Source organism: Pteropus medius, unplaced genomic scaffold, assembly GCF_902729225.1.
Source record: "Pteropus medius unplaced genomic scaffold, Ma_sr-lr_union100, whole genome shotgun sequence".
Classification (NCBI taxonomy): domain Eukaryota; kingdom Metazoa; phylum Chordata; class Mammalia; order Chiroptera; family Pteropodidae; genus Pteropus; species Pteropus medius.
The window spans coordinates 2,398,919-2,412,322 of NW_024340848.1; positions in this window are offsets into that span (position 1 = coordinate 2,398,919).

Here is a 13,404-nt window from a genome sequence, read left to right on the forward strand (position 1 = left end):
ATCTTTCCCCTGGGAAAGAAAAAAAAAAAGTAGAACTAGGAGCAGGGTTTTGGAAACAACCATTCTCATCTCCAGTAATCTCAAAATAATTTTTCAGAAGAGATAATTTTGAATTGATTAAGTAATTTAAAAGAATATGCGCCATGAAGCATTTTTTTTTCTTTTTCCGGACAAAGTGTGCAAAAAAGGCTACATTGAGATGGAGTGCAAGTGCTAAAAGAATTAGAAAAACTTACATTGGAGGAAAACCTGTCACTAAAGTATAAAGCATGCCCTTTACAAATAATACCATTTGTCAGTTTCATTGTATGTCGATATGTATTCCTGGGTATTCTCTAAGATTTTATGCACAGTTTAGGAGCATATGCTTTAACACTCTCCCATGGTATTTGACAATTCTCATTTCTTAATAAAAAATATTTTAAAATTACATCTGTGAAATACTGCTGGGCAATCTATGGGTATATGTGCTTATATTTTATCTTTTAATTGAAGTAGGATAAAGATTGTAGTTCTGTGCATTTACATATTTAAATATTTGAATCTCTCTTGAAAAAACCGTAAGATGGGATAGTATCTAAATCACAGGTTGGTTTGAGGCATAAATATAGATTGTGTACAGTGGTTAGCATAGTATTATTCCAATTGTAATATTGTTATTATTGCTATTATTTTAGTCTTTTTATTAGGAAATTTCCAAGAGTACATTTTCTTAGATTTTTAGTAGCTGTTTATTTTCCTTCTAATAAAAGTAATGAAAAGGTTTCAAGAACAAAGTCAGAAAATGTGTTCTTATCGATTCATACATGAGAAGTTAGAAGGATGAATTTTTTACTTATAGATCCATCACTAATAACCCCACAGTCAGCACATTTTGCACATTGAGAACATGCCAAAATGCCAGAGAGGTGCCAGGCATCTCTCTACTCTTTTCTACCAGGCATACAGTGCCCGCCATCCATCACATTTAGCAGGATACCCTGTTCCCTAGGTTCCAGTTCCAGTCATCTTATGAGAGCCCTAGTAGGAGATCAAATACAAAGGGAGCATGACATTGGGAGCATATTTATTCCCCTATCTCTCAGCTTGCAGGGTCACCTTTATGTGCCTTAATTCCTCCAGAGAAAGTCACTACTTTTTCCAAGGTGACTGGTACCTTGCAAACTCAGTCCTTGTGGGTTCTGGTAATTTCTCTTTTCCTGTGTCCTTCAGATTCTGGGTGCCACCTTAAGCCTTGGAGTTCCCTTACATGCACCTTATACAGAATTCTATATTAGTTTCTTAGTGCTCTGTAACAAATTACCATAAACCATTAGGATTTAAATAACACAGATTTATTATTTTATAGTTCTGTTGGTCAGAAGTCCTAAAATTTGTGTGTTGACAGGGCCGCTTTCCTACTGGGTGTTCTAGGGGAGAGTCCGTTTCCTTGCCTGTCCAGCTTGTGGAGGCTGCCTGCATTCCTTGGCCCGTGCCCCCTGCACTCTGACATCTGCTTCTCTCATCACATCTCCTTCTCTAACTCTGACCTTCCTGCTTCCTTCTTTCATTTATAAAAACTTGTGTAATTACATTTAACCCTTCTGAACAATTCAAAATATTCTCCCTACCTTATAATCCTTGACTTAGTCACATCTTCAAAGTCCCTTTTGCCATGTAAGTTCATGTATTCACTGATTCTGAGGATTAAGACATGGATATCTTGGTGAGAGACATTATTCTGCCTATCATAAGGTTCGTGTAAGCTGTTCTCAAATTTTCTAGTTTTGAGTGTGATATATCTTTTTGGTAGTATCCTCAATAATATTTGGAGACCAATTTATCTACTATTTCTTAGATTTCTTTTACAATCATATTCCATGTAAGTGGGAGACCTTAGGAGGCACCAATCAATACTAATTTCTTCTTTCTTGTTTCCACTGTCACCTGTATGGCTTAAGCTATTGCTGTATTCTTATTGTTATATCCTCCTACGTCAGGGCCTGCTTTCTCCAGTCATACTGCATATGTCTGTAAGAATAATATTCCCCGAGTAAAGCTGCTTGCTAAAACTAGACCTAAAATCGGATATCCTTGGATGGTATTCTAAGCCAACTCATTCTAAGCAACTATTCCAACATTATATATCAGTACTTTTAATAACAAATTCTATTATTCAGAAATTTGGATATTTTAATTTTATTGGATGAGTATAAGGCCTCCTCTCTCTACAGTTTTGCTTATATTTGTTAAAAAATAATGTTTCTAAGATTCATTATCGTCTCATATTAATTTAGATAGAAGTGAATCCACCATCTTCCAATCTTCTGTAGGATTTAGGTATCATTTGTGGTATTTATCACAATTCATTATATACTTGTTTCTATTTTAACTGCATCTAGATTTCAAATTACAGAATCTTTGTATAGTGAAATTTTGTTTACTTCATACTATAGAATGTAGAAGAGACTTACATAGTACTTACATGATTTTCTTTTTTTCCCAATTACCTGACTATTTAAGAATACTAAAACAGGCTCTCTGAGAATGGAGCTGCACATCATGGTGAATACAATATTTAATTGTGTTGAATTTTCTTATACAATGAATTCTCAATAGAAGCATTAAACTGGGAGTTATTTTTCTAATTCATTTCCTACAGTTCATCAATTGAGTCTTGATTAGTAGCTGATAGCATAAGAAATCATGCAAAAAGGTGAAATTCATATTATGTCTCTGTCCGGTGGTTCTTATCTAACACATGGAAGAAGCATAACTGAAAAAGAGTAGAATATTTTGAGAAAAACACAAAGTCTTGAAGCGGCCAGACTTGGGTGTTTATTCCAGTTTTGCTATCTAGTACAATATTACCTTGTTTATGTGGCTTACCATCTCTGAGCTTCAGTGTATTCTTTTATTTATTATTTACACAAAGAGTTTTTGAGGATTGAATTACACATAGGTTTGTCGAGAAAGCAATATGTGTAAAACAGCTATTTCAATGTTTACTAAATTTATGTTTAAAAATATCTTAAAAGCAGGAGACGATTATTTGTCTTTAGGACTATATACAAAACCTGATGGCAGCACCCAGGAAATATAGACTGAGAAGTCAGTGATTTCACTTATAATGTGAGGGAAATATTTTTATGAGATTCTAGATTTGTTGTTGTTTTGGTTTCATGTCTGGGGGGACTGAAGTCATTTTCTGCCTGCTTAGAACCAACAAGGAAAATTACATAGTTATATTGGGGAGAGTTTTCTTCCCCATCAAGAGAACCTGTTAACTACGTTAAAGTTCTCTCGTTAGGTCTGAACCACCCTCTCCTCCTTTACTTCCTTCTGTTCATGAAAATGCTGTCATCATTTCCCTGCCTTGTCTTTCTCCCCTTGAATGTCTGAAAAAGATTACTTTCAGTGAAGTTTTGAGTGCATGGACAGCTTCCAACAATCATTTACTTCGGTTCAAGCATTAGTCTAAAGGCAAACCCTGTATGTCTTCTACATTTCTATACATTCCTGCAGGTAGTACTGCAGGTAAAATGAGGTAGACTTCAAAGAAATAAGGTTTCATCTGAAGCAGAATAAATGCTATAAGAAATTTGATTATTTTAAGAGGAGATTGTCTTATAGTAAATGATGTCAGTAGGAAACTGAAAATATCATATTGTACAAACCCACTGTTTTTCTACTTTTAAACATTAAAACATTATAGAACATAGTGAATTATAGGAGCTTCTGTCACAAGACAAATGTTCCATTTTATACACATTGGAATTTGACTACTTGTTGAAGTAATTAGTCATTGACAATATAGCATGTACTGAAAGAAAGCTACTCTTTAGATGTATGCTATGATGAAAAAATGCAACTATTTAACAAGAGAAGAATTAAAATTTGAGCATCAGTGCTCTGTCTGGGGAGAATTTTAGAATTTCTTGTGAAAGATAGTCAGGGAGACAGCAATAAGAACACAGCAAGTCAACTCAAGTTTATAAATTAATTTAGCAATTGCTAAGACAAAACACCAGGCATAAAACTAGCTAATAAAATGCGTCAATCATGTGGCCTTTAAATAAAGGTATAAGGGAGCAGTTATTTTAAACTTTAATAGTGCTGCAATATATAATCTTTTCTTCCAGGCATGACCTTGTATCATAAATCTCAGATTGTTTTTCTGAAAAAGGAGCATTATTATTTTAACTAAAAAAAAATCATATTTCTAATGTTTTTCTTTCTCTTTGACCTTTATGCTGGATATTTTTAATTTTTTTAAGTTAATATGATGGAAGTACACATATTTAGGCAGAAAATATCAACAAAATCTTAAATTATCCACAAACTATATCAAGTATAGTTTCTTTTGGAATCAGCCAAGAAGCAGATATACACTTAAGAATATGATTATCCTCAAATAAAAAATGGATTAAATTCCTCGAAATACAGATTTAATAATTTAACAAAAAAATACAAATATTTTCTTTGTTTTCACTTCAGTAAATCTATAGAAGCAAGAATTAAGTTATGATCTTATATTTTCTTTAAATCTAAATTAAGTTTTTATATTTTCTACAATAAATATCATCATAACACAAAGGTAAGATAAATACACTGCCACCTACAAACCATTATGCTTTAAAAGAGTTTTATCAAAATACAAATAACATTTTTAGGATAGTTTTAAAGGAAACATACACCTTAGGAACTATCTTAGAAAATTTTGATTAGCAGAGAGAAATAATTGACTTACAGATTTTTTAATACCAGAAGCTATGTCATATCCTTTAGAAACAGTTTTATTTTTCAACTCTGAATCTCAGAATTTTAGGGTTTGAAAAGTAAATGACATTAATGTGTTTATAAGTAAAGATGTTTAATCCAGTTTCATACCTAGTGCTTGACTATCGTAGTCACATCAGAGATCAGTCTGTTTTCCTGGTCCAGCGCATCCCAGGGCCACATATTCCATCCTTGTACAGTTCTGAGTGTTGGGCAGGTTTCCTTGGAAGTGTGCCTCCTCCTCTACGTTCTTTATATTAATTAGATTACCATCTAGTCAAAGCTGCTGTTGAATGGCCATCTTCTTTATAATAGACATTAAGCTAAAGATATTTAATGCATATCCTGAGTTATAGAGCCAGAAAGCAGGACTACTATCTGTTTTCTGCTCAATTATCACCCATATGCCACTTTAGTAGCTATGATTGAAAAGTATAAATGACACACACCTATCTGGTTTGTTGGATTGCAACATAATACATATATGCCTGTGTGTATATATCTTCTCCCCCAATATTTATTTCTATTTTTATTTACTTTAGTTTTAAGGACGTGGATGCAGTAAGGAAATATGTAAATGGCAATCAGCAGAGGAAGGAATTTTTATCATCTAATGTCTAATGGCCTTAAAACTCTCATTAGTGTTCCCTGTTTGTACTGTATGTTTCTAATTCATACTTACACATGTAATCGTGTATAGCCAAAGACTACCAACTTAAAGTATCATTCAACTTTTTTTTAAAGGTATTCAATTTAACAGAAAACAAAGACTCACATTCTCCTTTATTTCTTTTTTATTATTTGCCTGATGAGGTTCATCGTCTACGTGTGCCTTACTGTGAATACCCACTGTACCCAACGAAGGGATGAAATGTAAACTCTGACTCACAAACATTGCTGCTGCCTTCTTTTTTCTCATGGAGAACAGTATAGTGCCGTGGTTGAGCTCTCGGCCTCAAAAGTCAAACTGTCTACATTCAAATCCTGATTCTTAGGATATATTATTCTTAACCACACTCTGCCTCAGTTTCCTTAACTATATAAAAAAAAGTAATGCTATTGATAGCTAATTCAGGGCACGATATGCTAATATATGAAAATGACACTCAGTATAATATCTGGCACATGGTAATCTCTCAGTAGATGTTAGGTCTTATCCTCCTTTAATTTATCCTATATTGATATTTTCCTTTGTGATGTTCAAAGTATTTCGTCAAATACGATCACTTGTGATATATAGGCAGACAGGAGTTATTTTCCCTACTTAAAATATGATGACATATTACTTTCCGAAGATGTGTTCTGTTTCTTCTTCAAATAGGGTATGTAAATCGTTGGAGGTAAAGGTAGAGAGTGACTGAAGAAGACTTCTCTAGGAATGCATTTACATTTCATGTCAAGAAAAAACAGGAATGTGCCAGCTTACAATTAAGAAAACATAACTGCTTCCCAGGAGAAATAATAACATCTCCTAAAGACCCACATCTAGCAAGTTGGACAGAAACCTGTACATTTAATATTGTAAAGTCTCTAGTCATAAAATAACACAGTGGAAGGGAAAAAACGGGAGGGGTTCTGAAGCCACATTGTCTGGATATGTACTGGTTACGCTAGCTCTCTGTAGGCAGGTTACTTGCTTCCTCTCCTCCTTCCGGACTCTATTTACTACGTAGTGAGAAGAATAATAAACACCTATGAGAATTAAGTTAACATTTGTAAAGTACCTAGAACAGCTGGTATATTGTAAGTGCTATTTATGTTTTTGTTAAATAAAGTGAAGAAGAAACTGGTAAATAAAAAAGTGTTGGGATTAGTTCCATTTATTTTACCATATGAGCCAAGAAACTTGGACTTGTAAACAATTGAGAAGTTTTTGGACACAAATTCTCAGTAAGTAGTGTGAATAAATGTAAGTTGTAGAATGTAATAAACAATATAGGTGCGCACACTCTACTCCACAGATATTCTAATGCAAAGGAAGGTGGTCTGATCCAGGAATCTGCATATTAGCAAACACTATGCAGTTCTCATTCAGGAGGTGGATGTGATGAGATTTTGATAAAATCTGCTATGAGATGGTGTGAACCAAATTATACAAGTTTAAGTCATTGTTGTTATTTCTATAGTCTCCTCTCCTTTACAACAGCTGGGATTTATTTTTCCAACAAGGGGGAGGGAAATTGAACCATACTGGTTGCTACAGAAAACATCTCTCCCTTTTCTCTTAATGTGGTCAAGTAGCTTCCAACTCTTGTTTAGCAGAGAGGAAATCTGACCATGAACAAAAGCAAGAAATACTTAGGAGCATGGAATCCCTCTTCCACTCAAACAGAAATATAAATGTGACCTCTTTCAATTACAAGTGAAGTGGAAAGTGGCTTTATAGCTTCATAACTGACAAAGAGCAAAAGGAAGTACAACAATATGTGCTGCTGCAGAAACTGGAAGCCCCTAATCGTTAGCAGCACAGCTGCCCCAAGCCTGGCAGAACCACAAACAGTAGGCAATTCTTCGAAAAAGGGTTGTTGACTATGAGTAGCGAAAGTCTGCTTCTTTGTCTGTTGCATCTATGCCAAACAATTTTTGTAAAATCTCATAAGAAATATATTTGCTTCTTGAACAACATTTCTAGAATTACTTTAAACATAGGACAGATTTGTGGCACAAAATTTGAAGAGTCTTTGTTGCCCACAGATATTATAAAACACCTGCAACATTAAATTTTAAATGCACATAGAATTTGGAAACTTATGTTTCCAAAATACACACACCTTCTCTGTATGCTTAATCTGGAATTCAGTGTTTTTCATAATTCAGTTCTTACAGATTTCTTGTTGCGAGTCCTCTACTAAATTTGCTCATTTGTCTCTTCTCCAGGAAGCTATAATTTTCTACAATGGCCAGTGTCCTACAGACTTTCATTGTGATCTAAGAAGTATGTAGTTGACAGAATGCATCACATGGAAGTTATCAAGTTCCTGTGCATTTGCATACATGTCATGTTTTTCCTAAACAAGATCTTCCTCATTCCAAAAGAGGGAATAGAGAGAGATTGAATTCATTTTGTTTCTAGATCTCGTGTGCTGGCTCACTCTCTCTCTTTCTCACTCTCTCTCTCAATAACATTTTATTTCCTTTTCTTTCCATCTCATTTCCTTGAGAACCTTTTGCTGATTTCACCACAAATGTATGATACCATTGCCATGTGCCATTCACTGATGTAGAAAATGGGACTTGTATTTTTAAAAGTTCATTTTCCAGTGTCACTTCCTCCCATGTTAATTAGATCATCCATCAGTGCCTTAGCTGCTTGGGACTCTAGCCTTTCCAGTTGTCAATTTCTTATCCCTTTAGAGTTATTATAATGCCAAAAACAAAGCTGGTTTCTGTTAATTTCTGCCTATCAAAATCCTACCCATGCTATAATGCCATCTCAATTATTGTATTTTTTATTCTTTAACACTTAGATCACTGTACAAAGTATTGTCATTATAATATATAGCCATCTGTATTATTTTGTTACCTCTTCTGTATTAAAAATTTTACTCTATATGGAATTACTTATTATATCCTTTTTGTCTCTGTTTTGTCTATGTGCACACATAAGCAGTAAGTACATGTTTATTGAAATGGCTTCCATTTATATTCATATGTCTCATTTTATTTGTAGAAATTTTAGTTGTGTCCTCATAGAGCAAAATATATTCTTGTACTTAAAAATAAACTATAAGTGCATATAGAAAAAAAAAGAAAAAGAAAAACAAGATAAATAAACTATGAAAAGTTAGATAAGAAAAAATATCTTTTATTATTAAGAGCAGCTATCCAGTCATCCTGGACTGCCATTAACAAGTTTTATTTCACTTTTGTGAATGAATTAAGAAGATTTCTCAGTTTATTTGCTTTTGATTTCACAGTTACATATTTTCTACTGTTAATGGTGGTATATGAATTATGGAAGAAAAAGATTCCCAGTGTAGTTTATTATAGTAATAATTCCACTTCGTTTAACTCCCATTTAGCCACCTGCATGGTATGTAACCTAGGGCGAGTTGCTTAATCTCTTAGGGCCTAAATGTCCTCCTGGTAAAAAAGAAGATAAAATAAAATCTGGCTCATGAGAGTATCTTGAGTGTTAACTATTTTAATCTATGTAAAACTCTTAAACACTGCATGCTGTACTCAGAGCCTAATAAATATTAGCTAGTTACTGAGGGCCTATATACCAGTCATTAGCCAGTATGCAAACATGAATGTCCAAACAGTTTTGAAAATGCTATTGACTGCTTAGTAGATGTTTAAATGTCCATTCTATTTTTCACTCATTATTCAACAAATATTTCTTGAGTAGCCACTGGGTTCCTTATGGTGTCATAAGTGTAATGTTGACAGGTGAATCCCCTGCCATTATACAGTTTGCATTCTACAGATAGGGAGAGAGATAGATGACTGTACCAATAATGTAATGCCCTAATGTTTGGTAAAGAAACACTGTGAACACAATCAAAGGGATAAAAGGTGACCACAGACATCCAGTACACCAGTACAACCTGATTAGAAATTTGGATAATGAGAAGGAAACAGTCACGAGGATATTTAGGCTCAGATTTTTCTCTAAGAAGGGGAAACAACAACAAATACAAAAAAATACAAAAATGAAATAAAAGCCATGGTGTGTGTGAGGTTCAGAGAGTGGCCCATGGGCTGCAGTTTAGTGTGTGAGGAACAGAGTTAGTGGGCTAGGTGGGAGGATGAGGCAGGGGCCCTCTCTGTACTGCCTTTCGGCTGTGGGAATAAGTTTGGATTTTATTTCAAGGTAATGGAATGCCACTGGAGGGTTTTTAAGAAAGAAAATAACATAATCTGATTTGTGTGGTAAAATTTCACACTGCTGTGTGGAAAATGGATTATAGGGGTGGAAATGAGAAGGCAAAGACAAGCGTTAAGAAGCGGTTCCAATATCCACATGTAAGGTAATGGTGGCTTGGTTAGAAAATCAGAGGATATATTTGGGAGCATTGATTAACTTAGAAATTTCACTTCAAAAAAAAATCTCATCCTTGGTAATTTAATTAATGCATGGTGCTAATTAATGAATTGCAATGTGGTCCTACTGCACAGAATGAAAGGTTAGAAGGATGAGCAGGGTTTAAAATAGTATTTGACAACTGTATTAGTATATTAGACCATGGCTGTATGACACTATGTCAAATATCTAATATCCGAAAGGCATAATATACAGTATTTTATACATTTTTTCTCACATAGATTTATTTTCACTGTTTAAATGCACAAGTGGCAGTTGTAATCAGTTTGAAAGTTGCAGCAAACCTCAGAGAATGGGAAAGCAAAACTTTTGGAAAATAAACTGAAATATTTTTAATACTCTCAGTGTTAGAAAGTTACAGGGAAAATAAACAGCCATTTCTTATAGGAATGATGGTTTGGTTACTGATGTTTAAATTACAAGTTTCCAAGTGATGTGCATTAAAATTCTGTTATATTGATTTGGATATAACATTAGTAACTACAGTTGATATTATCATAGGTGAAAATAATGTCATTTACCCATATGTTACTTAGAAAAAACCAGAATCGATAGTTCTGTTTGTTTCTATAGACATTGAGCATGTATTAAATAACAGAACTTGACTATGCTCTCAAGAGTTTTACAGTTCTCTGAGGGGACCTAGGCATATTACAGGATTATTCGAATACAATGTGGAAGGTGATTAAAAAAAAAACAACAGGAAGGCACAAAGAGTACCCAACATCATGGCAATAAGGTAATTGTTCGAACTTCCACGTTCAGGGAGATCTTGGTAGAATAGACAGTGCCTGAGGTGACGCGAATGAGCAAGAGTATAGCAGGTAAAGAAAAGCAATAAGGGCACTTAAGTTGCTTTCATATCTTGGCTATTGTAAATAGTGCTGCAGTGGACATACAGGTTCATATATATTTTCAAATTAGTGTTTTGGGTTTCTTTAGATATGCCCAGAAGTAGAATTGTTGGGTCATAGGTAACTATTTTTAATTTTGAGGAACTTACAAACTGTCTTCCATAATGACAACACCAATTTTCAGTCCCACTGATGGTGCACAAGGGTTCCTGTTTCTCCATGTCCTTGCCAACACTTGTTTGTTCACTTATTGATGATGGCCATTCTGATGAGGTGATATCTCATTGTAGTTTTAATTTGCATTTCTCTGATGACTAGTAATCTTGAGCATCTTATCACATATATATTGGCCATCTGTATGTCCTCTTTGGAGAAATGTCCATTCAGGTCCCCTGCCTGTTTTTTAATTGAACTTTTTGTGTTTGTTTGTTTGTTTGATCTCGAGTTGTATGAGTTTTTATATGTTTTGAATATTAACCCCTTATCAGATATATCACTGGCAAATATCTTCTCCTTTAATAGGTTGTCTTCTTTTGATCGGTAGTTTTCATTGTCGTGCAAAAACTTTAGTTTGATGCAGTCTCATTTGTTTATTTTTTTTGTTTCCCTTGCCTGACAAGATATATCAGGAAAAAAATATATATATATTACTAAGAGCAATGTCAAAGAGTTTACTGCCTATATTTTCTTCTAGTGTTTTTGTGGTTTCAGGTCTTACATTTAAGTCTTTAATCCATTTTGAGTTTATTTTTATACATGATGTAAGAACATAGTCCAGTTTCATTTTTTTGCATGCGTCTGTCCAGTTTTCCCAGCACCATTTATTGAAGAGACTGCACCCCATTAGATATTACTGCCCATGTTGTCATACATTAAATGAAAATGTAGGTGTGGATTTATTTCTGGGCTCTATATTCTATTCCATTAATCCATGTGTCTGTTTTTATGTCCATACTATGACGTTTTGATTATTACAGGCTTATAGTATAGTTTGATATCAGGTAGTTTAATACCTCCAACTTTGTTCTGCCCCCTCCCCCCCAGGATTGCTGTGGCTATTTGGCATCTTTTGTGGTTCTATATAAATTTTAACATTATTTGTTCTAGTTCTGTAAAAACTGCCATTGGTATTTTGATAGGGATTGCATAGAATTTATAGATTGCTTTGGGTAATATTAATTCTTCCTATCCATGAGCATGATATATGCTTGCATTTATTTGTATCTTCAGTTTCTTTCTTCAGTGTCTTATAATTTTCTGAGTACAGTCCTTTTATCTCCTTTATGAAATTTATTCCTAGGTATTTTTATTGTTTTTGATACAATTGTAATTGGAATTGTTTTCTTAATTTCTCTTTCTGGTAGTTCATTATTGATACACTTGTAATTGGAATTGTTTTCTTAATTTCTCTTTCTGATAGTTCATTATTGGTATATAAAAATGCAACCAATTTCTGAATATTAATTTTGTACCCTGCTACTTCACTGAATTCATTGATCAGTTCTAATAGTTTTTTAGAGGAATCTTTAGGGTTCTCTCTATATAGTATCAGGTCATCTGCAAATAATGACAGTTTTTCTTCTTCCTTTCCAATATGAATGCCTTTATTTATTTATTTTTTCTCTGATTGCTATCGCTAGGACTTCTAATACTCTGTTGAATAAAAGTGGTTAAAGTGAACATCAATAGACAATTGGATAAAGAAGTTGTGGTACATATATACACACACACACACGAAAATGAAATCTTACCAACATGAATGGACCTAAAGGTCTTATACTAAGAGAAATAAATTAGACAAAGACAAATATTATCTAATTTATTTGTGGAATCTAAAGAACAAAATAAACCAACCAAACAAAACAGAAATAGACTCATAGATACAGAGAACAAACTGATGGTTTCCAGATGAGAGGTGGGTTGGGGGGTGAGGGATGAAAGAGGTGAAGGGATTAAGAAGTATAAATTGTTAGTTACAAAATAGTCACGAGAAGGTAAAGTACACCATAAGGAATATAGCCAATAATATTTTTTAAAATAAATATAAAGCCAGATAGATACTAGACTAACAGGAGGATCCCTTCATAAGTCATATAAATGTCTAACCACTATGCTGTTCAACTGAAACTAATATAAAATAATATTGAATGTTGACTGTAATTGAAAAATAGAAGAATTTAAAAAAAAGTGGTAAGGGCTTACTAGCAAGGGGATAATGTAAGTGAAATAAGGGTGATTTGAAAAAATATGATGTGTGAAATGAAATTCTAAGAGCATGGTGGGGAACTGTGAGATTGGATACTATAGAGTATCTAAGGAAAAACTTTTAATCATTGACTTTATCTGTGCTAGGGATTCTCTGAAGAGTTATAAGTGGGTGAGGTCTAAAGGACATTTTAATATCTACTCAAAAAAATGAAAATGAAAAATTCAGATTATCATTCAGCAGTGCTTTTAAATTTACATAATATTAATCACAGCTATATCTACACAAAAACTTGGAATATTTATATTAAACAATGACTAAAATATGTGCACATATGTATAAACTTATATTCATATATGTATGTACATATACATATATACACATGTATACATACAAATACATTTAATGAGATTATAAATAGATGCTAAACACTGTCCTAAATACTTAACATATCTCATTTATGTCTCCATATAACATTGTAGTTGATGGTCTTTCTATTTATAACTGCCAAAGTTATTTCTTATTTATGTTTAAACTAT